The sequence below is a fragment of the Tamandua tetradactyla genome, chromosome 11 (genome assembly GCF_023851605.1).
Source record: "Tamandua tetradactyla isolate mTamTet1 chromosome 11, mTamTet1.pri, whole genome shotgun sequence".
NCBI lineage: Eukaryota > Metazoa > Chordata > Mammalia > Pilosa > Myrmecophagidae > Tamandua > Tamandua tetradactyla.
This window is the reverse complement of record NC_135337.1, coordinates 28,875,179-28,901,676: the sequence shown is the minus strand read 5'-3', so window position 1 is coordinate 28,901,676 and position 26,498 is coordinate 28,875,179. Positions and strand designations below refer to the sequence as shown.

Sequence of the window (26,498 nt, the reverse complement as noted above, 5' to 3'; positions counted from 1 at the left end):
TGTGCACTATTTCTACCACCATTTTCCTCCCTGTAATATCTTATACCATGCCTGGTTCCTGGATGCCTGCTTTTGTCTTATAGACCAGTATTCCTCAAAGTGTCGCCATAGTCTAACTGCATGAGAAATTTCTTGTAGTACTTGTGAGAAATTATTGAGCCCTACTCCAGGTCCAATGAAGCAGAAACCCTATAGGTTTATCTTCGGGCATGGCATTTTTAGCGAAGACCCGTGCTATAAAAATAATAGAATTATTATTAATAATAACCATTACAGAACATTATTTCTTGTGCTTTTCAGATTGTCATTTAATCTTCAGCACAACTCTAAAACTAGGTAGTATTCTTATTCATATTTTGCAGATGAGTAAAACAAGGTACTGAGAGGTTAACAAACTTTCCGGAAGGCACACAGCTGGTGAGTAGAAGAGCAGGGAGTCAGACGCAGGCAGTCTGCCTTCAGATTTCAACCTCTTACCCATGGACGATGCCTCCTCTTCTTCCCATTGATTCTTACTCATATTTAAATTGATATTCACTATTATGTCCATTATTTAATATATTACTTGCACCTGGGAAAATGGATTTTTCTTTTTTTACATTTTGTATGGAAACTTACAAAAGCAATTTTTTCTTAAGGGGAATGTGCCAAGCCAGGTTGTAAGACCGTAAGTTGGGGAACCAGGACATGAGAGGTGTAAGTGCTTGGGAAAGTGCCAGACCCCTAATTAACCCTAGTGATACCAGCCTCCCAGGGGAGACGCCTGTCTGAAGGAAAAACGTGGCCCTAATCCCATTCCGAGGCTTGGAGCAGTCTTCCCCCTTGGGGTTCTGACTCACCAGAGTAAAAGAGAGGTGCCTGATCTGTGGGTGTCACTGCTCCCACACAGCTCAGTGGAACTTGTCATTCCCGATAGCCTGCGGTTGCCCACCCACCTCCCAGGGCACTTTCAGGCTGGACCAGGGGCCGACGGCTTCCGCCCGGTCAGAGCCGCCATGGGCACACCTGCACGCCTTCCAGTGAGGTGTCTCTCAGGAGGCTGCAGCACAGGCGAGAGTTTGGTGTGGAATGCAGAATTCCTGTACGTGAGAAGTCTGCAGGTCCAGGTTTTGGCCCCTTGTCCGGGGTGGCACATCGGACAAGTCATGAAGTCTTTCTGAGCCTCAGCCACTTCACTTGTAATAAAGATAATAACGCCCAGCCCTGCCGCTCCACAGGTGGCGAAGATGACTGGTCAGGATAATATCAGTGAAACTGCTTCCCAGGGTGACCGCGTCATTGTTCTGAATTACCTTTAACTGCAATTGTCTGATTTTCCTCAGCCATAAAGGGCTAGCATCCGCTCACTCATTCAACAAATATTTATTGAATAATTATATGACTTTCTTTTTAGATAACATTCAGAACCTCTCAGTGACTAAGAAGCATCTCCAACCAAACAGTCTGAGCAGAACTCTGGATTTCTCCCCAACACTTGCTCCTCTCCTAGTCTGCCTCATCCCGTAAACAGCATCAACCTCCATCTAGTCACTCAGGCCAAAACCCCAGGGGTCATCTGTGACTTGTCTCTTCCTTTATTTCCTCCCTCATGAGTCCTTCCGAATACATCTGATAATTCGGGTCCACTGAATGAAGTTGAGTGTGAGTATGGTTGCGAGAGACAGGCTGGGGGCACATAGGAAACCAGAAGAAAAGACAGAGGATAGACTGAGATGGTTTAACTTAGGAATGCCTAGAGTGGACAATGATGGTGATTTAATGTACAAATATAAAAACGTTTCTTGCATGAGGGAGAACAAATGAATGTCAACATTGCAAGAGGTTGAAATGGATGACGTTTTAGTTTGCAAGTGCTGGAATGCGATATACCAGAAATGGAACATCTTTTTAAAAAGGGACATTTATTAAGTTGCTGGTTTAGAGTTTTAAGCCCATGAATATGTCCAAATTAAAGCAAGGCTATAAAAATGTGCAATCTGAGACATCCGGGGAAAGATGCCTTGGTTCAAGAAGGTCTACGATATTCAGGGTTTTTCTCTCTCAGCTGGAAAGGCACATGGTGAGATCGGCCAGCTTTCTCTTCAACCACTTCCTCGGGGCTCAGTCCGTTCTGTTGGCTCTGTTGGTTCTGATGGCTCTAAAGCTTTTTCCAAAATGGCCCCCTCTTAAAGGGCTCCAGTAAGCACCTCGAATGGGTAGAGACACAATCCATAGTAACCGTCTAATCAGAAGTTATCACCCACACGTGATATCTGCATGGAAACAATAAAAAAGATTCCACTCATCAATATTGAATGAGGATTAAAGAACATGGCTTTTCTGAGGTACATAACAGATTCAAACCATCAAGAGATGGTATACAGGAAAAGGTACAATCAATGCAAGCTAGCATCCATAGTCAACAGTAACATTGTAATATGTTTCCACTGAATGTAACAAAGGCATTATGCCAAAATTAAATATCAACAGGCGGGCAGGGGCATAGGGGAGGGGTATGGATTCTTTGGAAAAGGAAATGTTTTCAGCTAGAGTATGGTGGTGAAGTCATGTCTATATACTTAGATGTGGATTGTATGATGTGCAAATAAAACTATTTAAAATGAACAGAGAGAAACAAGTGCTAGAGAAAATGTGGAGAAAAAGACGTACCTAATCGCTGTCAGTAGGGAAACTGAGAGGGGCAGCCCCTTGGAGGGCAGTGTGGTGGTCCCACAGGAGGCTAGGGGTGGGGCTGCCATATGATCCTGCAACCTCATTGCTAGGTCTATTCCTGGAGGAACCAAGAGTGGGGACATGAATGGACATTTGCACACTGGTGTTTATGACCATAGTGTGCAGTGAATGGAGGTGGCCTAATGGTACAACAACTGAGGAATGGAAGGGGGAACTGTGGTGTTTACATATAATGGACTACTGAGCAGTATATATGCAAGAAAGAATGAAGTTGCGAGGCATGCAACTAGGTGAATGAAACTTAAGGACAGTATGTTGCATGAAATGTCAGAAACAAATATTATTATGCCTCACTCAAATAGATTAACTATAATATACAAACTCAGAGAACTGAAGTAGAGAGCATGACTATCAGAGTGGGTCCTATTGCAAAGTTTCCTAGATTGTAAGCTCTTACAGCAGTCATATATATTTAGAAGTTGTAACTGATATCATTAAATTCTGAGATACTTAGCTATTTGTATATAACCTGGTCATTTCTTGAAACTTCGGGTATTTATGTGACACCTGAGACTCAGAGTTAGAGCTCTGACGTTATGAAAATCAGCACTACCCCATTCAGCAACTGTTTAAAAAGTTGAAAAAGTGATCAGACTTTGTCTAGAGATATGAATGAAGCTGGTCTCGATAGGACTAAGGTAAATCAGAATACTGGGTAAAGGATGATATGGCCCATATTTTCAAACTTCAACCTCTGTGCAAGATCAAAGAGAGAAATGTTTATTTGGTGTAAAATTGATATTTTGGGTAGCATATTATCTAATTTAACTTGTGTGGTCAGTTTACTTGAACACCGTAATTACATGGAATCTTGAATAGGGTGTGAGATCTTGCTGGCTTGTCCAGGTTACTGTGATGCCCTGATATATCCCAGAGTAACTTGGGCAGGGAATAAAATAGTATTTGTAAAGTTCCCTTGAGGGACTGGGGAGAAAGGAGGAAATATGAAACTTCCCCATCTGGGAATTCCTGGGGACAAGCAATTCAATAGGCTGAGCCCTCAATCTTGGACTCGCCCTTATGATGCTTATTCCTGCTAAGGAGAGGCTAAGCCTACTGATAATTATGCCTAAGACTCCCCCACCCCCACCCGAGAGCCTCTTTTATTGCTCAGATATGGCCTCTGTAAGCCAACTCTGCAGGTGAACTCACTGCCCTATCCCCTATGTGGGACCTGACTCCCAGAGTCTAAATCTCCCTGGCAACGTGGGACCTGAATCCTGGGGATGAGCCAGGACTCAACATCATGGGACTGAGAAAGCGTTCCTGACCAAAATGGAAAAGAGAGAAATGAGACAAGTTTCAGTGGCTAAAAGATTTCAAACAGAGTCAAGAGGTTATCCTGGAAGTTAGCTAATATAGATACTTCTTTCAGTTTATGGTGAATTGGAGTGGCTGGAGGAAAGTACCTGAAACTGTTGAATTGTGTTGCAGTAGCCTTGAATCTTGAAAAGCTATATATACTGTATATAGCTTTTACAGTGTGCTGGTGTGATTGTGAAAACCTTATGTCTGATGCTCCTTTTATCCAAGGTATGGACAGATGAGTGAAAAAAAAAAAGGATAAAAAGGACATAAATTTCTTTTTCTGGAGTGGTACAAATGTTCTAAAAATGATCCCTGGGAAGAATACACAACCATGGGATGATATTGTGAGCCACTGATTGTATAATGTGGTTGAACTGTACATGTATGGATATTTCTCAATAAAAATATTTTTAAAACATACATCTGAGCCTCCCTCCCATGTCCTCCACACCCATCCTAGTCCAAACTGCCATGATTTTGCTACACATGCAACATCCTCCAAATCCTGCCCCTTCACAGGCCATTCTCCCTTCAGCAGGCAGGAAAAGATATACCACGTCTGTCACTCCCCTGCTAGAACAGTTTCAGTGGCTTTCCATTCACTTAAAATAAAACCCAACCAAGCTGGAGACCTGGGTTTGATTCCTGAAGCCTGCCCATGCAAAATAAATAAATAAATAAATAAAGCCCTTGCCGTGGTGTTAAGACTCAATGTGATCTGGTCCCTTCTTATCTCTCTGGCCTTAACCTCCTACAATGCTGCTCCCTTTCACGGCATTCCAGCCACACCTGCCAACCTTTCTGCCACCCTGACATGCCAAGGTCATCCCCATCTCAGGCTTTTGCACTGCTGTCCCCTTGGCCTGGAATGACTCATTCTTATCACTTAGGTTTCAGATCAAATAGCATATCCTCAGAGAAGCCCTGTCCTAAGTTACTCTCTACGTCTTTATTTGTTTATCCCTTTACTCTCTGTCCTTTTTATTTTCTTCATGGTATCTGCTACGATCTGGAATAATCTTAGTTATTTGTTTCTTTACATGTGAACACAGCCATTCTCTCAATTAGAATATAAGCTTCACAAAGGCAGGCACTCTGGTTATCTCCAGCTCCTAATGTTTGGCACATTATTGGCACTCAAAAAACATCTCTTAAAGGAATGAATCAATGTTGCTACAACAGTACCACTTTCAACTAAATTTATTTGACTTATTTCCAAAAGAATTTGAGGAGGTTTATAAAAGTGAACACAATAAATACGACTTGTCCTGTACCAGCTTAGGAAATCAGGTTAAAAACAAAAGAAGGAGGATACTTAGATGAATTCTTAGCTTTGCAGTGCCCTGGGGCTCATTCCTTGGAGCATCTCTTCCTGATCAACACTCAATCCTGTGATGCTCTCCTCCAGTGCCCTGGCTCCAAACACTACCGGCGTGTTTATGTTATTTTGTGTTGAGTCAGGACATTTCCCCAGAACTCAACCTCACTCATTTCCACGTGGCTGTCTAATAGGCCCTCAAACGCGGCATGCCCACATCTACTGTCCACATGTTTCTTTGTGGGAGGGCGTGTGGTTAAAGACAGCTCTATTCTTCCCATTTCTCAGGACAAGGCTCACCCCGACTCTGCTCTTCCTTTCACACCCCTCATCCTGCTAGCTCTCTTCCAAGGACAGAGCCTATTAGTTCTACCTACATCATACACGACCTTTCCTCACTTGCCCCCTAGTGCCTTCTCACAATGATCCTCTAACTGGTCTCCCTGCTTCTAGCTCTATCTCCTGTGTCTGTTCTCAACACATCAAGTAAAGTGATCCTTTTAAATCACTACTCTGCTCACACCTCACCCCTCAATGGCCTCTTATCCACCCCCTTGCAAAGGCCCAAGCACATGGAAGACTTCTAAGACCGCCCACTATCCAGTGCCCTGGAAGCGCTCCGACCAGATCACCAGCTGTGCTGGCCTCCCTCGCTCCAGCCCAGCCCCACGGGCCTCCTTACTGCCTTTTTTTTTTTTAACACACCAAACACACTCCTGCTTCAGGGGTTTTATCCTCTGTTCTCTCTCTCCAGAATGTTCCTTCCCCAGGGATTCACATCTCTCCCCTACTTCAGGCTTTGCTCAAATGACTACTTATTGGTAAATCCTTCCTTGACTCTAACACCCTGTTTAAAATTCACTCCCTCTTACCCTATCCCCATTCCCTAATACATTTATAACCACCTAACATATATATATATACACACACATATATACATACAAAAAATATATATGTATGTATGTATATTTTTTGGCATGCATATTCTGTCCCACTAAACTGTAAGCTTCCTGAGTGAGGAAATTTTGTCCTTTATTGTGTTCAGGGTAATATCTAGAAGAGCACTTGGCCTGCAGTAGGACCCCGATAGCTATTTGTTATATGAATTAATGCAGATGAAGTTTGTGATGAGATAAGGACCAATTGCCTCTCAGCTTTCTAAGGTCAATATAACATAAGAGCAGTTCAAGTTACATGAGTTACAGTGCCTGTCTATGAGATAAAATCAAACTGTCCAGGGAAAACATAACTCATCCTGATACTCAGCCCACGAGACCTTCCAAAGAGGTGATGCTCCTGCAAAACATGCTCAGCCAGAGCATTAGCGAACTACAGCAACGAGGAGTAGAATGTTTCCTGTTACATTCTCCAATGTGGTTGGTGCCTTATGCCAGGGAAAAATTATGTCAAAGCGATTGCACACAGGGCCAGAACAGTGCGGTCCAGATATGCAGCTTTCTATTACTCCGGCCTGACTCTGAAACAGACCTAAAGTAGCCAGGAGATATCCACGCCTCTTGGGTCTGAGTATCTCAATCAAGCTTTCATTGAATGCTGAACGGCAGAGTTTAAGCTGACATTTGCTGACAAATGCTTCGAACACAGCTCATCTGTGAGGTACTGTGGAGGTTGTAGCATGCACAGCTTTGGAGGTGTCATTATGGTTCATTTAAACGGCACTTTTTGTATTCGTGCAGTACACAACCTGCACAACTGCATGAGGCAGTCTGTTTAAAGAGGTTTCACTGCTATCAGTGAAAGCGGAGGAAGACATATATTTATACATATTTATAAACGTACCAGAACTAGACAAGGGCGCATAGTATCTAAGGTACTGCAGAAATGGGCTGAAGGAGCACCAATGGATAGGATCAAGGTATTCCATAAGAGAGAAGATGGTTTGGCACTAACACAGAAAATGGCTGTGGGAATATTAGTCTGAAAAATTTCAAATCAGGCTAAATGAAATATGCCCCTGCTCCATGTTAGCGCTAAAATTTCTCAGCAGAGCTTCTGTTGACCAGTTCTCCCTAGCAGTGTGGTTTCCACTTCAAGGAATGAATTGTGAAATAGCGAGGTAGATGACTGGGTTAGTTCACTATGTGAGATTACTAGCCATAAGTTAGTTTGGGGGTAGTTCCCAAAACTGATGACTACAGTAACTTTTCCACTAAGAAATTTGATTCTAAAAAGTTTACAGAAATTAAGTAATACAGTAATACAGTCACTCCTTCAGTCATTCCAAACAGTTTTCTTCCCAAAGGCAACTCCTAACTTACACATGATGGGAAAATTCATATTTCCCTGCATCTCTGTGCAAGAACCACATTTCTTAAATGTTTGTGGTGAGTTAAGGACTTTTGTGAGAGTTGTCACCCCTCCTAAGATAAGCATTTTTCTTCCATTTTTTGGAATATATGAAGAAATTGCTTGGCAATTAAGCTGAAAAAAATGCATAAGTTAATGACTGAGCAAGTACCTCAGCATGCATGGTTGTTGCCGACCAGAGTCACCAGGAATGCATCCACTTGGGTCAAACATGCCTTGAGAACCTACCATGTGTTGAGCACCACACTAGGCCCTTCTCTGAGGTTGGGTGGGTAGAAGTGGGGTTGAGATAAAGATCGAGAAGATTGAGAGGTGGTGGCGCTTGACCCTGAAGAGCTCCCAATTGGGTGGAGGTATCTAGTAGAGCAAGGAGATGTAGGTTAACTGTCCATGGAGGGGTGCCGGCTGTGGGCAATCCCTGTGGATGGAAAGGACCTGCAGACTCCAAGGGAGGTGGTGCCTAGCTGGTCTGGAAGGAAGACTAAGATGAGGACAATTGGAAAGAAGGCAGAAGAATGATCCAGATAGCAGGAACCGTGCCTACAGGCATGGTGGCAGGACTGAGGCGGGCATGCCTGGGGATGGGGCACCCTGGAGACAGGTTGTCATTAGAGATGAAAGGGAGATAAAGCCACCAAGCAATAGGGCTAAGGTATAAAAGGCTAGTGAATCCCCATTAAGAAATGGAGATTGATTCTGTAAAGAGTGGGAACCATCGAAAGTTGTTGAGCAGGGACAATGGATGAGGAGAGATAGAAAATAAAACCATTCTTGATTGAAAAACAGAAACAGCCATTCAAAATCAACAAAGCGTTCAAGTGCGTTTCAAAGCAAAGATGGTATTATTTTGAACAGAGGATAATAAGTATTGGCAAAGTTCTAATTGAACTGTTTAATTTCATAGTTTAGCACTGAACCGCCTTTACTCTTAGGAACTAAAAATCCGTATAACTTTGCAGCCTCGTGAAACAATTTCATCATTCCTTACCTTTCTATTTGTTTAGTACTTCCTCTTCTTTTCCAGTACTTCCAAAATGTGGGCATTTCCTTTAGTTCTGGCTTCCATTCTCTCCTCTAAAATTTTTCATATGTTGCTGGTGCAAAGGTAAATTAGTATAGCTGCTATGGTAAGTAGTTTGGCAGTTTCTTACAAAATGAAACATGCACTTACCATGTAGCCCATTAATTTCACCCTTGGGCATCTATTTCACAGAAATGAAGACTTACATCTGCACAAAAACCTGTATACAAATGCTTGCAGCAACTTTATTCATAACAGCGAAATAATGGAAACAACCCAGATGTTCTTCCATGGGTGAGTGGTTGAACTAGGGCACATGCATACAATGGTATATTACTCAGGAATAAAAAGGAACCAACTGCTGACACACACAACCTGGGTGGATCTCAAGGGTATTATGCTTGGCGAAAAAAAATGCCCATCTCAAAGATTATATACTGTATGATTCCACTTACATAGCATTCCCATAATGATAAGCTATAGAGATGGAGAACAGATTCGTGGTTGCAAAGGCACAGGAATAAGGGGGCAGAGACATGGATAGAAGGGATAGCATGAGGGAGTTCTTTTGTTGTGATAGGACAATTTTCTATCTTGATTGTGGTGGTGGTTTCACAAATATATACATTGGACAAAGTTACATAGAACTATAAACACACATAAGCACACATGAATGCAGGTTAAAGCATGGTGAATGCTGAATAAGGTATGTAATCTGATTAACAATAGTGTGCCAATGTCAGTTTTGGTTTCGAATGTACTACAGCTGTGTAAGATGTCACCATTAAGGGAAGCTGAGTGAAGGTTACACGGGAATCTTTGTACTATTTTTGCAACTTCCTATGAGTCTATAATTATTTCAAAATAAAACAAACAAACAAAAAAAAGAGTACCAAGAAAAAAGGAAATCTAGGACTCACAGAGGAGACTTACTCATCTGTGATTGTCAATGACAGAAAAGACATTCCTGCCCATTTGGACCATTGTATTTTTAGGTATCTTTGTTATAGCAGCTTGGCCTGTAGTTTAACCGATACTTCTGTGGACCAGTTCTTGGGTTTTCCACCGACATGCAAATGGCAGGAAGGAAGAGAGGCAAATAGCAGAGCATACTTGTGATAAGCCAGGCCTTATTCTACTCATGCTACAGACATCAACCCTAACCTCCCACTGACTCTGCCAGGCAGGAGTTATTATCTCACTTCTAAGAAAAAGAAACAAGCAAAGATTTTCCAAAATCACAGACGTGAGTAAGTAACAGAGACCAAGATTTGAAACCCAGATAGGTTTGACTCCCCCTACAGCTCACACATAATCAATCGTAGATAGCAACAGCCTCAAAGGACAGAATCAGATGGCCCCATGGGTCTCTGTTGACCTGAGGGCAAAATATCCCCCAGCATTCCACTGCACCCAAACAGGGATAGATTATCTGGGGGACCTGGAAGCAGCTGCCCTTTGGAATGGGAAAAGAACTTAGAAAATTTCCAGTTTAGGTACCTCATTTTACAGATAAGGGAACTGAGGTCTGGCGAGGAAAGTGATTTGTCCAAGATCAAATGACATGTCTGTAGTTAGGTGGCTCTACTCACCGTAGCACATTGGAGACTTGACGTCCAAGAACTCAGTTGACAAAAGGGCTGCTTGTTTTTAAATTAGGGCTGCCTGCTTCCTTGCACTCCTTCTCTGTATCTGTCTGGGCCCAAGAAGCAGTTGACAGAAGGTGCTCTGTGTTGATGGGGGAGGTCAGGGCCTGAAATGTGCCTCAGTTACCATGGGTCAGAGCTGGCCCTTGACCAAAACCTAAAGTAGGTGAACCTTGTCTTTGTCCCTAAACTCCCCTTTGCCCACACAATGTGCTCCCCTCACCCTCCACTCAGCTTTCAGGAAAGGGTTGGACAGATGACACCTTTCAGGGATTTAAGCCATATCCTGGGGTATTCATTTAGGTTGTCTTTCCACCCATGAATAGAAAGCTTTGTCCTCATGAAGGAGACTTCAGGACTTTACATTCAGGGCAGGCACTGGTGAGGGTAGAAGGGAAGGGGCATCATTAGGAAAATCCAGTATGTGTAATAGGGAGGTGATCTTGCCAAGAAGCCTGGTATCTGGGGATTGTCTCCCAGCTGGTCCATGTGTTGGGACTCAGCCTTGCATTCCAGACAAGAAATTTCAGTGACAAAATAAAAGCTCTTGCATCTGTTTAGGGAGCTGACTCTGCATTCCCGCTAGGCTCCTGACTTGAGCAGGCTGAGTCAGGGGCCGGCTCACTGGTTAGATAAACCCAGAGAGTTACAGGTTCCTCAAGGCTTTGTAAACTGGGTCCTGCGTGGGAGTATTTCCTTTTCTATAAATGGATCATTAGAAAAGATTGGATGTGACTCAAGATTTCAATTTCTAAATCAAACAGATTTCCACCCACACAGATAATTTGACTCATTTTAGCACAGGCAACTAGAAATAAAAGATTTTCATCTGGGAGAATGAACTTGCCATCGGAGCCTCTAGGTGAGATGCACAGGGATCCATTAAAATTCTGTCTGGGCTCCTGCAGTCAACATGATATAGTTCAGAAGCATCACATATGCATGGAAACCTTTATACCTGTGTACCCTCAATTGCTGTTCACATTGCCCCTTAAATCAAAGACCATTTGATAGAAGTGGAATTTGAGCCCAGAGTGACAAAGATCTGGTCCAAATCCATGCAGGGGGAGAAAGCATCCTCTTCCAGTGTCCTTTTTAACTTCATGTGGCATCTGCTTTCTGGGGAGATAAGCCTGAAATGTCACAGGTTAGCAGGAAGGGGGTGAGCCACCACCAACACACAGCCAATTTACTCACTCACAAATAATTACTGAGTGTACACAAGGTGTCAGGCACTGTTCCAGGTGCCAGGGATTCAGCAGTCAATAAAGCAGGCCCAAGTTCAGTGGCCCTTCTACTCTGACTCTTGGGTTCCTGACCCCTCTGGCTAGCAGCACCTTATATTTATTTGGAGCCTAAGGGCTTACAAAGTGCTTTCTTATACATCATCTCAAAACCGTCCTCAGAAAGGTGAAGCGTGCTACCTACGGAGATGAGGTGCACCTGGGACTCCCATCCAACTTTTCTGACAGCACCTTCAGTGCTCTTTCCAGTGGCCCTGATGCTCATTTCGGTTTTCTCCTTAAATAAGCAACAAAGGGCTTCCAGGTGAGGAGTGTACAGAAACTCTTGGAACTGTCCTACTTCCCACCAGTGCATTTCCAGCAAGCCCAAGAGTAGGGAAGAGCGGCCCAATTTCTAAGTTCACAACTGGCCAAGCCAAATGACCTGATTGTGTCTGAAGAAAGAGGCAAGTGTTCATGCTTTTGTGATTTGTATGCTGTATGGAGGGAGAGCAAGGAGGGGTTGACTGGGAGGTTCTGTAGGGGCAAGGAAGGAAGCTGTGCAAGCAGTGTTGGGCTGAGTGCCTGTGCACACCCCCTGGTTCACACTTATTGACCCAAAAAACACTATTATGCCTCCTGCTAGCAGCAGGTATCAGGGAGGTAGGGGACACCTGGACATAGGGCAGAGCCTCAGTCTGATGAGACAAGAAGTAGTGAGATCCACACCCAGCAAGGGAACTGTGAAATGGGTTGTTCCCAAGATGCTCTCAGCCCAATAACCATAAGAACCTGTTCTGAGAACCTCTTTAGTTGCTCAGATGTGGTCTCTCACTCTCTAAGCCAACTCGGCAGGTGAACTCACTGCCCTCCCTCCCACGTGGGACCCGACTCCCAGGGGTGTAAATCTCCCTGGCAAGGTGGGACAGAACTTCCAGGATGATCCAGGACCCACATCATGGGATTGACCAAAAGGGGGAAGAGAGAAATGAAACAAAATCAGGTATCAGTGGCTGAGTGATTTCAAACAGATTAGAGAGGTTATCCTGGAGGTTATTCTTTTGCACTGCATAGATATCCCTTTTTTAGTTTATGGTGTATTAGAGGGACTAGAGGGAAGTACCTGAAACTGTAGAGCTGTGTTCCAGTAGCCTTAATTCTAGAAGATGATTGTTTAAGGATATAACTTTTATAATGTGACTGTGTGATTGTGAAAACCTTGTGTCTGATACTCCTTTTATCCAGGATGTGGAGAGATGACTAATAAATAAATAAATAAATAAATAATAGGAGGGATAAGGGGCAAAATAAATTGTGTAGATAGGAATACTAGTGGTCAATGAGAGGGAGAGAGTGAGGAGTATGGAATATATGGGTATTTTCTTCTTTTCCTGGAGTGATACAAATGTTCAAAAAAATGATCAAGATGATGAATGCATAACTATGTGATGATATAGTGAGCCACTGATTGTGCAGCATCTGTGGACTGCATGTGTGTGGAAATTTGTCAATAAAAATATTTAAAAAAAAGAATCTGCTCTGAGGTGACAGAGGAGAAGTCAGTTTCTGGCCCTGTCACAATAGCTGTGTGACCTTGGACAGGAAACCTCACCTCCCTGGGCCTGGGTCTTCTTTCTCGAGAAAATAGGGGGACCGACACCCATCTCCTGGCTCTATAGCGAGGACCACATGCAGAGCCTGTGGCACACAGTAATTGCTCCAGGTGTGATCTCACTCCTGAACTACACGGAAGGCCCCTGGGGGCAGGAGCGGGACTTAGGCTTCACTCGTGCCTGTGACTAATCACAGGGCTTAGTGGATTTTTTTTAATGGCCCTTGGAAAGAGGAACTAAGAGTGGAATTCTTGGGGCCTGGTAGCTCCAGGGACAATTAGGAGCAAATGCCAGGGGGAGGGGACCTAGACTCCTTCAGACAACCAGTTCTCAACACCCGCAGTAAAGAAAGGAGATGATCGCCCAAACTCTTTGGACTCTATCACCTAATCAATCTTCCCCTCAATCCATCAATTAATCAGCCAGCTTTCATGGAGCTCCAGCACAGAGTCACAGATGAAGTGGAAGCCAGAGGCCCTGCCTACGAGGAGCCTGTGGCCTCAGGGGGAGGTCACACCAGCACCCATGGAAGCACCATAAACCACACAAGACCTTAGTGAAGCAAGGGTGAATTGTGCACGGGGATTGTTGGGGGGAGAGCATGAGATAGAGCAGTGGGAGTCCCAAGGAGCAGGAGTTAGGCTTCAGCAAACAGGTGAGGCTTGAGCTTTGGAATACAATGGATGAATCCATCTCTTCCTTGCTTCTGCGAGGTGATAAGAGCTGATCCTTCTGGGAGGAGGTGAGGCACCAACCTGCTGGCTCTTCCCTGTTACCTTCTGGGTCCCCTCCACCCCGCTCCCCTCTCCTCCCAGGAGCCAGCTACTCCACACTACAATGCTCAGGGGCTGCTAGGGAAGAGAAAGGAGCAGACAGTTTGTGGTGAAGGTGAGAACACCACTCCTCTGTCCATGCCACCTTTGTGGCTGGCCCTGTGGCTGCCAAAGTGGCCCTTCAGGCTGACTTGCTCCCATGCTTAGAATCAGGAAGCATCCAAGAAGGTCTTATGACCTTCTCCTAACAGTAGCAGGGGTCTGCTCACATCCTCATAGTTGGATGTGTATAGTTGGAAGTGCTGGCATATTTACCCTGCTTAATCACCACCCCACCCTTCAGAGTTAAAAATGCTGTCTCAGCCACTTGAAGAGAAAAGAAATAGCAATGAACTTTCTGTGGGGCTGTTGCTAACCCACTCCTTATAAGGAGTAGATGAACAAAAAGCTCCGCACTCATTATTCAGGAATGCGAACCTCTGTGCGTGTGCCTGGTAAGGGGCCATGATACCTGAGCACAGCCTTTGCTCATGGTCTCCAGGCAGCAGGATGGGGGCTGCCTCCCTGCCCACCAGCCAAGAGAGCATTATTTGCCGGAGATAATCCTAACCATAAAGTTTCTGAATCAGCTCTGCAATTAGATTGAAATGGGGGGAAAAAGTTTTTTAATACTGTTAGAAACAAGTTTTCTAACAGCTAAAAACACTTTCCTCACAATGGGTTATTATTTAACCTCCAGTCAAAGAAGGATCAAAATCCACTATGAGCAAAGCAAACTTTCCTCCAGCAGTAATCATAGCTATTGGGTCTCCTCTAGGTTGGAGACTTCCTATAATAATCCAGTAATTGTGCCCATTTTACAAAAGGGGATACTGAAGCCCAAGCAGAGGCTAAGTTGCTTGCCTGAGGTCACACAGATAGCAAGTAGAAAGACAGATTTCAACTCATATTCCTCACTCCAAAGCCAGTGGAGTCCTTTGGCTTGGAGTCACAAATAGCTGCACAACTTTTCTAATGCCCACAGGTGACCAGGGTACCTTGACCATGCAGTGGGAAGAACGAATTTGGGCACTGCAGGCTATTCTGTTCCTTATGAGGATTTCCCAGCCCTCCAAGAATAAATGAGTGCTCTGTTACTTCCTGCATGGTTTTTGCCTTTCAATCTTGGGTCTTTTGGAAAAACATGGAACCAGAAGCCAAGTTCAAGGGTCCTCTACTCGGCTCCACAGTTGAGTAGCCCAGCCAGCAGGCCATCTGAGGTCTTTCTGTAAAATGCCATGGTTGACCCTCCCTCCTCAGTTGGCCTGCAAGCCTGTCCGCTGGCTGTCCTCACAGCCACCCGGGCTGCATCCTTCTGGCTCCCAGAGCTATTTAGCTGGGCCAAACCCCATCCTCATTGCCAACGGGATCACCCAGACATTCCTTCCCCTGGCCCCCATTAACCTTTCACTTATTCATTCAACAAATATTTTTGCATACTTACCATATGCAAGGCATAGTTCTGAGCTATTGGGGGATACAACAGATAAGGTCCTTGCCCTCTGGGAGTTGATATTCAAGAATGTAGACTTAATAAACAACCAGTTACTCTTTGTTTAATTGCAGTTTTATCAGTTGAGTCCTGCAGAGAAGTGCAGGTGGCTGTGACTGCATAACTAAGGTTGCGGAAGAGGGCCTGACTAGGACTGAGGCATCCAGGAAAGCCTCCCCAGGAAGACAAGGGCGGCTGGAATGCACAGAAGGAGGGGTTGGTGGTACAAGTGAAGTCAGAGAGGCTAGCAAGGGCCGGATCTTGAGAGCTGTTTACAGACCACACTAATGACTCTGGAGTTTATCTTAGGAATGAGAAAACACCTTCAAAGGGGTTACATGGTAACTGACTCATGTGTATAAATCAGGGAAGAAAGGAATGATGCATATGATGAAACTTTCCAAATTCTGTTGAGTATTAACAATTGCCTTTTGTACCCATTGGTTCCTTGGAAACCATAAATTTGCAGCAACATAAAGGCTGTAACTTAAAGGGGTCTTAGCAAATATTTGTTCTTCATAATGTTGATTTAAGCCCAGGCCATCTTCTCCTAGTCAGAGTATTCAGCCACCGCTGCTATCTGCAATTGTTTTCTCTGATAGCCACACTCAAGGAATAGTACATCCAGGCCCATTCCAAGAGGAGGATTTCTGTAGGGTAAGAGAGGAAGGGGAGGACAGGTGGAAGGCAAGGCAAAGAGTAAAGTGGTACCAGGATTCCAGGTGGTCCATGTGGCTTGCCCTATCAGGTGTCAAGAAAGCTTTGTGAGACCCCCCCCCCCCAAACACCGTTCTCAGAGACCACCCTGACATGTCACCATTGGAGATTGAAACCTTGGGTCTTGAGGCCTTTTCTGCATGAACAATGAACCACCTGCACTGGGGGAGCCACCTAGTTCTGTTCTTACCCTAACGTCTGGGACTTAATCACTTAAAAAAAAAAAATAAAACCATGTTACCAGTGGATGCCCCAGGAGGAATATTTTATTATGGCAACTCTGAGTGCTTGTGTGGGGCTCAGAGTTGGGCTGGGGATAGGGAATGGAAAGGCGTAAGGACAAGTCGGGGGGTATCAACAAAAAAAAATTTTTTAACTTTGTATTGTAGCAACACATAAACAACTCAAAATATCCCATCGTGATTACTTTCAAATGTACAATTCAGTGATATTAATTACATTCATAAGATTATGCTCCCAACACCAACCTCTGTTACCCAAACATTTTCACCACCAAAAAGGACTTTAAAAAAATATTTTTATTGACAAATCACACACATACAGTCCATCCATGGTGTACAATCAGTGGCTCAGTATATCATCACATAGTTGTGTATTCATCACCACGGTCCGTTTTAGAACATTTGCATCACTCCAGAAAAAGAAATAAAAAGAAAAAGAAAAAAAAAACCTCATACATCCCATACTCCTTACCCCTCCCTCTCATTGACCACTGGTATTTCAATCTACCCAATTTATTTTACCCCAATAAGGACTTTTTGATCAATTGAATGGTAGAAAGGCACAAAGCAGAAAATATTTCATGATTACTGTGTGATTTCACCAGACATAGCTCTGCCTTCAGCTTGACTTGCTCAGAAGTGAGGAAGATTTAAACATACCTGGATATCATATAATTTCTTAATTAAAAGGATACAAACATCTCTTTAAAGGGTGGTTCTTAAAATTATATTTGGAGACCATGTGTTTTAACTCATGGGAATATATCTCCACAATCTCAATAAAATATGAAGAAAACACAAAACTTCTGTAGCTAAAATCAACATCAGCAATTGAAATGTGTGCCCACCTGCCGCATTATCACCCATGCTGCCCTGCCACAAAACTTTCCTCAGTATCTCGTGCATGACCACACATCTGCACGTCTGCCCCCCAGCCTGGCTCCCCAGCAGCAGCGGGAGTGAAGTCCGGGGAAGCATTCCCTCCAGGCAGGGCGTCTGCAGCATGCGATGCAGCTATTCTGTGTTGAAAGGAATGAGGGAAAAAAAGAGATAACATTTTACATGGAAAAAAAAAGAGAGAAATTCTAAACCAAATGGTCAAATACTGCCCGTTCTGTTTCTCGGCTATCTCAAACGGATTCCAAATCAGCAGAAGGCCAAACTTGTGTGTGGGGGCGGGGGGTGGACACAGATTCAGGAATGACCCACCGCGTCAGTCGATCCCTACAACTCCGTGGCTCACAAGTGAAGGCTTTGTGGAGCCTTTGCCATGAGACAGCGCTGCTGTCTGTGTGATTTAGCCGAGTGTCCTACCCGACTGGAGTCTCATTTCCTTATCTCTAGAACGACAGCGAGAATTCAACACCCTTTGACTAAGGACAGACACCGCTCCGAGTTAGGATACAGTCATCGCCCGAATGAGAACGGAGTAGTGGACACGACGTTGCGTAAGCTTCAAATATTAGAGCATCCCCCATTCACCTGAAAAGCCCCAAAGAAAAGATTGTGTTGATTTAAACAGAAACATATGTAGGAATGTAAATGAAATCGGCAAATGTCTGTGTATAACGGTTAATGTATTGTTTTAATTACAGACACATAAAATAGCATTTATTAGTTCATTTATAAACACTGATTACTACTTTGACTATAAAATACATATTTAAAATTGCATCCTCTTTATGCTGAAGAAATATTGCGCTTACCCACTCACAAAGCAATTCTTTAAAAAAATAATTTTTTTTAAAGGGCAGTTTTAGGTTTAAAGAAAAATCATGCAGAAAGTACAAAGTTCCCACATACTTGTCTTGCTACCCACCCCCCACCCATGGTTTTCCCTCTTGTTAACATTTTGCATTAGCCTGGTACCTTTGTTACAACTGATGAAAGAATGTTATAACTATACTATTGACTGCAGTCCATAATTTACCTTAAGGGTCACACTTTTAATTGGCTTTCCAATGTGTCTCTGACATCAGTGTCTTGGTCTTCACTTAAGTCAGTTTGCAAGGGATCCAACAGTTTCCAGAGCACATCATTGTCATTGTCATAGCTATCTGGTTTGCTTGAGATTTACCCCGTTTGAATCAAAGTGTGTTGCTGTCATTGGAAAATTTCCCCCAAACCACAATAATCCTTTCTCTATTTGTGGTCTCATAAGATAACCCACTTATCGTTAAAATATAGCATATTGTGATGTTGATTTTTAAAGTGATCTTTATATGGTTTGTTAATGATGACCTCCAACTTGTAAGCATTGAGGGATAGATCCCAGGAATAATTGCCAAATAAGTGTAAGATTTCTTTGCCTCTTCCTTTCCTGATACTGCCAGACGTTTTCAGTCAGATCTCATGTTAGCATTGCTTTAGATCATCTAAGATGACTAGCTCTTCACCAAAGAAAAGTTTGTTGTTCAAAGTAAGTAGAATATTCTGTAAAGACTCGTATATAAAATGACTCCAAAGGGTAATTTAGGTGGAAAAAAAAGAAAGGCATGGCTCCCTATGATAATTATAAAAAGGTTAGAGGCATTAAAAGTTCTAAACGCAAAGTGTTTAGAGATAAGAAAGCGTGTAGATGAGCTGTATGTCATAAATCAGTGCATTGCTCATTTCCCTTAGTCTCCTTATCTAGAAATTGAGGTCAGGCAATAATAGTTACAAGTGTTACTGGGAGGACTAATGTGGTTATAAATTCTAAGTATTAGCCAGCAGCTGGCTCAGCTCTAGCACGGACACCCAGTCACTCCCTTAATCCTTCCAGCTCAGCCCCACTAAACAGGTGCTGCCAGCATTCAGGATACTGCCCTGCCCCCCTCTCCATAGTTTTTCTTTCTCTCTTCCCCCTCTCCACCCAGCTTCCACCCTCCCAACAAGACATTACCAAAATATTTTTGCCTTTTTGTTCAGTTGAGACAAACTGGAGTTTTTCCAAAGAAGCCTTGCCAAGAACAAAGGAAAAATAAAATCTAAAGATGCAAAAACTAGCTGCAGAGCCCACCCACAGATCACAGTGTCATCATTCTTTTCTGCACATTTAGTCCTCTCCTAGTCTCAGCTCTGTTCGCTTCCACCGACAGTCATTATGGAGTGGGGCAGAGGGATGTGGGGGCAAGAATAGAAGGCATAGGGATGTGAAGGAAGGCAAATTGAGTTTAAATCAAGCTTCACCACTCAAGTCCTTTCACCTCTCCAAGCCTTGGTTTCATCATCCATATAGTGGGCAAAATGGCGGAAAATCTCTGATGCATCTCTTTGAAGGTTAAATGGTATCCTGTATCTGAAGTACATGAAACAGAGCCTGTTGAGCCAGTCAGCAGCCCATAATTTCCTTCTTTTTTCTTGTGTGTTTCCTGGGTGGATAAGGAGTGTACAGGTAGGTGGGAGATGGTCAGTTTACCCCTTTCCAGGGGCAGCTAAAAGCAGGACATTAGTCATAGCAATTACACTGAACCTTGTTGGCTTCCTGCAATGAGAGTGAAAGTTTTGCTTGTTTGATTTTTCCTGAAAACAATACCTTTGTCAAGGCAGACCTCCAGGTCTAGGGTTGGCTGTCTCTGTTAGTGTCTGATCTGGAGTCGGCATCCACTGCCAGTGTCCAAAGGCTTTCTCTGCTTCTTGGAGAAGATAAAAGCTGGATCATGGTTCCTCCCACCCACACATGGGACATCTCCTCTGGCAGAGGGAGGCTGAGGACCTCAAGCTTCCACCTTTGCTTCCTGAACCAGCTTCCCAGTTTTCACAGGGGCTAAAGAAGTCCTCCTCTCACAACAGCGAAGAAGGGCCTGTCTTTCCTCTTCTGAAGTCAACCTGAAGCCAGGCTTAGCAGAGTTGTAAAAAATCATTTCATTCTCTCATAGGGGCAAACTGTCTTTGAAAAAGCAAATATCACCATAAACATCTACATTAGAAAGTGAGATCCAGAACCATGCCTTGCTGAAGATAAGGGCATTAAAGGATAATTAAGCTTCTCTGAATTAGAATTCAATTCAAACTTGGGGGTGGGGGAAAGCAGAGAAGATTATTTGTGGAAGAGAGAGAGAAGAAATTAAGATGTCTAAGCTACACGGTTGAGTGGCCAAGATATGGCTAAGAACAAAGAAGTCCACTTTAGAATCTGAAGCCATCGGCTGTGCTGTGACAGAACCTCCATCATCACGGTCACCCCTGCACCACCACCAGGCTGCTTATCCCTCCAGGAGAGTCACGCATTCCATGAGTTTGGTGACAGTAGCTTCTCTTTTTTAGCAAGGAAGAAGATGAATTCCACTTGTGGATCACTGTGGCATAATACAATGACAGTGGTGACATGATGGGGAGATAAGTCAGAACCCAAACTGATGAAGCAGGAGCTTAGGTCAAGGCAGACCATGAGAACCCAAACTTCCTTAGAATTTGCAGATAGCTTAAGAAGTGATGTGTATTTTCCATGGATCTTTGAATTGGTATTTGAGCCAATCATTGTGCATCTTAAAGGTCAGAGTGGGATGTTTTGGCTGCCATGTACTTAATACACTCTGGACAGACTTGGCCCGTTTGTCGCAGTATCCTTGCTCTAGCAGTGTGGTTCTACACTGCTGTAAGCTGGGAGATAACCATCATCTTTCACCGTAGCCTGTCTTTCTCCCAGAGTTCTAGGGCAGGAAGCAAGAATCCTTTGGCAATTCCTTTTTCCTTTGTTCTGGGTCTCCAGGTTTCTTTGGGTTTTGCATCCATCAGGTCCCTCTGCTTTCTGAGATGGAGGAAGTTCATCTCAGAGGGTGGGCTTCCCTGCTTTCTTCAGTGGTTGTCCAGACACTTACTCCCCACCCCCTTCGAGAGCAACAGAAAGAGCCCCACAGAAGTTTAACTGCTAATCTGTCAAGGTGATACCAGGGCCTTTGTTGTCCTCTTGCCACCCCCTCACTTCCCCTTGCTCTGTTTATGTTTCCTAGATCCCACCCCAGGTCAGAAGGAGCCTCTCCTGTTAATCACAGCATTCTCCCCAACTCTGACCGTGACTCCCACATTCCAGGGGCCAGCTGGCCCAAAGAAGCCTGTGGGATTTCTCTAGGGCGTTCACCCACTCCCCTGCCAGGGACAGTATCATCTGACTGCTCCAGATTGCCCAGATGTCCAGCTCCTGGCCAGGGTGTCTCCTTCTCCAGACATCCAATGGGTTCCCAAAAGCCACTGCGCTGACCACAGGAACCTCCGTGGCCCTGTGACTTCTCTTGCCCTTCCTTTATTAGCAACTTCCTTGAAGCAATGAATGTTTAATAGAAAAGAACCAGGATTCAGGAGTTCTGATGTGCCTCATCTCTCAGAGCCCCAGTGGGCTCCCTTGGCCAAGGTTTTACACCTTCTCAGGATCTTGTAGGCTTCCTGCCGTCCAGGTTTTTCGACCTGTCCCCTCTACTCTTCTTGGAGACCTTTCCCATCTCTAACACAGTGCTGAGCTGTTGCTGGGCCTCTGGGAACATGAAGACAAACAGATATGAAAAAACTAGGTTTTTCGCTTTCCCCAGCAACTTATATCCCCAATGGCTAAGACATTTGTAATGTGTCCCCCAAGCCTGGACACAGTCTCTGACACATCTTCCTGCCTGTTAGGAAACTCCCACTGCCTCCTTAGCACCTGTAGAAGTCACTGCAATTCTCCAGATGTCCTACTTTTGATAATACCAGTTAAAATGTATTGAGCACATTATAAGTGCCTGGCACTGGACTAAGTGCTTTATATGCACTGTCTCATTTAATTCTGACTATAGTCCTATGAAGTAAGAATTATTGTTGTTCCTTCGTTTTACAGATGAGGAAACTGAGGCACTGAGAATTAAGTAGCTTTCCCAAGGACACAAGGCTAGAACCATGATTCAAATCCAGCTGACTCTAGAGCCTTTTCTCTTCATCCCTAGGCTGCACCGCATCTTACTGAGCCTTTTTAAGATCGTCAGCCCTTCTTACAGCAGTCACATAAATTTAGGAGGTATAACTGTCAATTCTAAATCCTGAGATACTGAGCTGTTTGCATATAACATAGTCTTTCCCAGAAACTTAAGGTATTTATGTGATACCTGAGACTCATAGTTAGAGCCCTGAAGCTATGAAAGTCAGCCCTACCCCATACAGGAACTGTTTAAAAAGTTGAAAAAGTGATCAGACATTGAGTAGAGACATGAATGAAGCTGATCTGGATAGGACTAAGGTATATCAGAAGACTGGGGTAAAGGATGATATCATCCATATTTTAAAACTTCAACTTCTGTGTGAGACTAAAAAGAGATGTTTATTTGGTGCAAAATTTATATTTTGGGTAGTGCATTTCCTAATCTAACTTGTATGGTCAGTTTAGTTAACACCATAAGTTTGTGGAAGCTTGAATGGGGCATGAAATTTTGATGGTTTGTCCAGGTTAGTGTGATGCCCTGACAAATCCCAGAGAGATTTGGACAGTGAATAAAGAAGTATTTGCAAAGAACCCTTGAGAGAATGGGGAGATGGGGCAATATTCAACTTTCCCCATTTGGAGAACTTCTGATATTCTAGCAAGCAGTGGGGACAACCAAATCAATAGGCCAAGTCCTCGATCTTGGGGTTTGCCCCTATGAAACTTATTCCTGCAAATGATAGGCTAAGCCTACTTAAAATTAGGCCTAAGAGCCACCCCCAGAGAACCGCAGATGTGGCCTCTCTCTCTCTCTCTCTAAATCAACACAGCAAGTAAACTCACTGCCCTCCCCCTCTATGTGGGACATGACTTCCAGGGGTGTAAACCTCCCTGGCAACATGGAACAGAAATCCCATTATGAGCCGGGACCTGGCATCAAGGGATTGAGGAAACCTTCTTGACAGAAAGAGGGAAGAGAGAAATGAGACAAAAAAAAAAGGGTCAGTGGGTGAGAGGGTTCAAAAAGAGTTGAGAGGTTATCCTGGAGGTTATTCATATGCATTATATAGAAATCCTTTTTTATATTTTAGGATGTATTGTAGTGGCTGCAGGGAAGTACCTGAACTGGAGAGCTGTGTTCCAATAGCCTTGTTTCTTGAAGATGATTGTATAATGATATAGCTTTTACAGTGTGACTGTGTGATTGTGAAAACCTTGTGTCAGATGCTCCTTTTAATTAGGGTATAGGCAGATGAGTAAAAAAAATATGGATAGAAAATAAACAAATAATAAGGGGAACAAAGGTTAAAATAAATTGGGCAGATGGAAATACTAGTGGTCAATGAGAGGGAGGGGTAAGAGGTATTGTATGCATGAGTTTCTTTTTTTTTTCTTTGTTTCTTTTTCTGGAGTGGTGCAAATGTTAACAAAAATTATCATGCCAATGAATACACAACTATGTGATGATATTGTCAGCCATCGACTGTACACATGTATAGAATGTTTGTATGTCAAGAATGTTTGTGTGTTTGTTTGTTGTTTACAATAAAAAAAAAAAAAAGACTGTCAGCCTTTACCAAAGAGAAGAGCTCCTTCTCTGATGTATCCCAACTTCCTGCTGGCTCAGCGAGCGAATGTGCACGTGGGGCCGACTGTCTTTATCCTGGCACACAACATGGGTATCAAGTAGCAAGTGTGAGCTGGATGGATGGGCGGATGGAAGAGTGCACTTTCACGTGATTGAGGGTCTTTTGTGCAGAAGAACATTTTGAAACACAAGGAGTCCTGGTAATCCAATACACCTCACTCTGGCTATTCTGTTGCTATTTCCTGCTGATGCCAGAGGCTGTTCTGATGGCAGGAGGAAGCCGAACCTCCAACAGAGCAGCAGCTGTCCCTCCAACAGTTCTTCCCACCTGCATTTATTTTCTCAGCTGCTTCACACTGACTTTAGAATTCAAAATGAGTTTGTTCGGGAAGGCTTGGCTTTCGGCAAGGCTGGCTGTCCCCAACTCCCGACTCAGCAGCAGGGAGCTATGGACTGTGCTGTTTATGGCTGGAGGTCTAGAGGTGCCCCTGCCCCTTTGCCAGGAAGAAGCAAAGAAATTCACGCCTCCTGACACATGGCTGCAAAACAGAGGCTAAGCCAGGGAATGTCTTGCTCTTTTAATCCAGCCCAAACTCATGGGAAAGGTGAGCTCTTGGGATGGGAACAACTTCTGCTCGAGGCCTTCTTGTTCCTTCACTTCCTCTTGTCCCCCCTGGTTCCATATGACAAACTCACTTTCGCTAAGGTGACAGAGACTGACTGTTTTCCTTTTCCATTAAAAAAAATTCCTCAGCAAAAGCAGTGGCAAACTCAAAGGCAGGGAGAGATCGCAGCAAGGAAATGACATCCACAAGGCCTGTCGGCCAGGCTAGCCTGTGCAATTGTGATGTTAGCTGTGTATATTCTATTATTATTGTAGCAAAATGGATTTGTAGAAAAACTCAAGACCAAGATCTTTTCTTACTGACTTTAGTATCTCCAGAGAGGCTCTTCCTGTCCTTTGCAGGGTTTGGGGCACAAATGTGCCAAAGACTCAGAAATCCTTGAGCCCTCGGCCGGCATCCCACTGCACTGTATGCAACTTACCCAAAGAAGCCCTCCCAGCCCCTTCAATGGGGTCTGTCTGCCCCTTCAGGTTGACCGAGAGACCCCAGCCAACAGCCGTACTCCCTACCTTTCTTGAAGTTCAGAAAGGTAGAGTTCCCTCCTTGGGAATGTCTTTCAGATGATGACTAAACACATACATTCTGGCCTGAGCTGGAAAACAAGGAAAAGAAAATTTGTATTTGTCCTTCTTTGATCTCACTCTAAGCTCTTCAATAAACTCTACATGCCCAGCTCGAATCTTTTAGTTCGACTGTGAAGTCTGATTACAGGTGAATTCTGTGAACTTCCTGCATGAAAGTTCAAAATATATGTACAAAAAAAAAAAAACAAAAAAAAAAAACGCAAGCACTTCTTTTCCCTGTGCCCGAAATCCTCTTTTGTCATTGAAATGACAAGGGGAAATTAAGCTGTCACATCCAATCGGTCTATTTAACATGAAAACAAATTAAGGATTTACATTCCATGAACTGTAAACGAACCAGCCAGGTGTATTTCCATTCCTGGCAGTCACTGCGCTGTGGCCCCACGTTCCTTTGTTCTCTGGACAAGGAAATGATTAAGAAGGGGGAAGGTGTACTCCTGGCAGGGATAAAGTAGACTGAGAAAGGTGATCATGAAGACTCAGTCTCCCTGAGGGCAATGGCTGGACAAGCAGTGTGCAGGATGCATTCAGCCCCCACTCTCCCTCTGTGGGTGGTGTCTGAGGCAGCCCTAGCCATTATCAGACTACCACATAGCTTTGACCTAAGGGTCTCTGCCCTGCTCTGCTCCGGAGAGGCCTTTTGGGATGCCTGCTAAAGATGTGCCCACCAGAGATTCGAGAATAGCACCCTCAGGGATGAAGCAATGAAAGTGACTCGAGTTCAGACTGACCAAGGCCAGCATCACCCACGGCAGAGGCATCTGTCATTAATGGCCACACATAAAAGAGGGCATTGAATCTCAACCCCTACAAGCTGCAAATTTCTTTGAAATCCTCCAATCAGGACAACTCCTGGAGATGCACAGCATAATTATAGGAACTCAAAGCTAGAAGTGTCCTGAGAGGCAAACTGGGCCACTCCCTAGCCTTAGGCAAAACCATTCGAAACTCTCTTAGAAATAAATATGTCTGGCAGCAGACAGAAAAGTTGCTGGTTTGAGTCTCCTTTGGAACAGAGTTTGGATGATCTCTGAGGGCTTCCAGAATACTTTTTTTTTTTTTGCCTGTTTGTTTTTTTAAATTATACTATGTAAAGGACAAATCTCTATAAAGTCCGACATCAATCATACACCCACCATTATTTCCACCGTCATTGTCACTCTCTTTGGTTGGATTTCCTGGGAATCTACTCCGAGGTGGAGAATAGCAGGCGGGAGGTTTTTACAGGAAAGCTCTGGAGAACAACAGCTGTGAGGGAGTAAAGGAAGCAAGACGGGGCCGGGGTGGCAGCTAGACAGCCGTGCAGTTGTCACAGAGGCCACCACCGCCCGGCACTTCTCCAGCAGGAGGTGGTGCTGCTTTCTCCTAGCGTCAGGGC

General features: G+C 44.0%; 1 long non-coding RNA gene across 1 annotated transcript; it reads right to left on the bottom strand.

Moving 5' to 3' along the window:
* Nucleotides 1-1,884: 1,884 nt before the first annotated feature.
* Nucleotides 1,885-26,498, bottom strand: LOC143650002 (uncharacterized). The gene is made up of 3 exons (XR_013159314.1): nucleotides 26,257-26,498; nucleotides 25,046-25,128; nucleotides 1,885-2,252 (listed from the first exon to the last, which is right to left on the bottom strand). It is a non-coding gene; the product is annotated as an uncharacterized LOC143650002 (long non-coding RNA).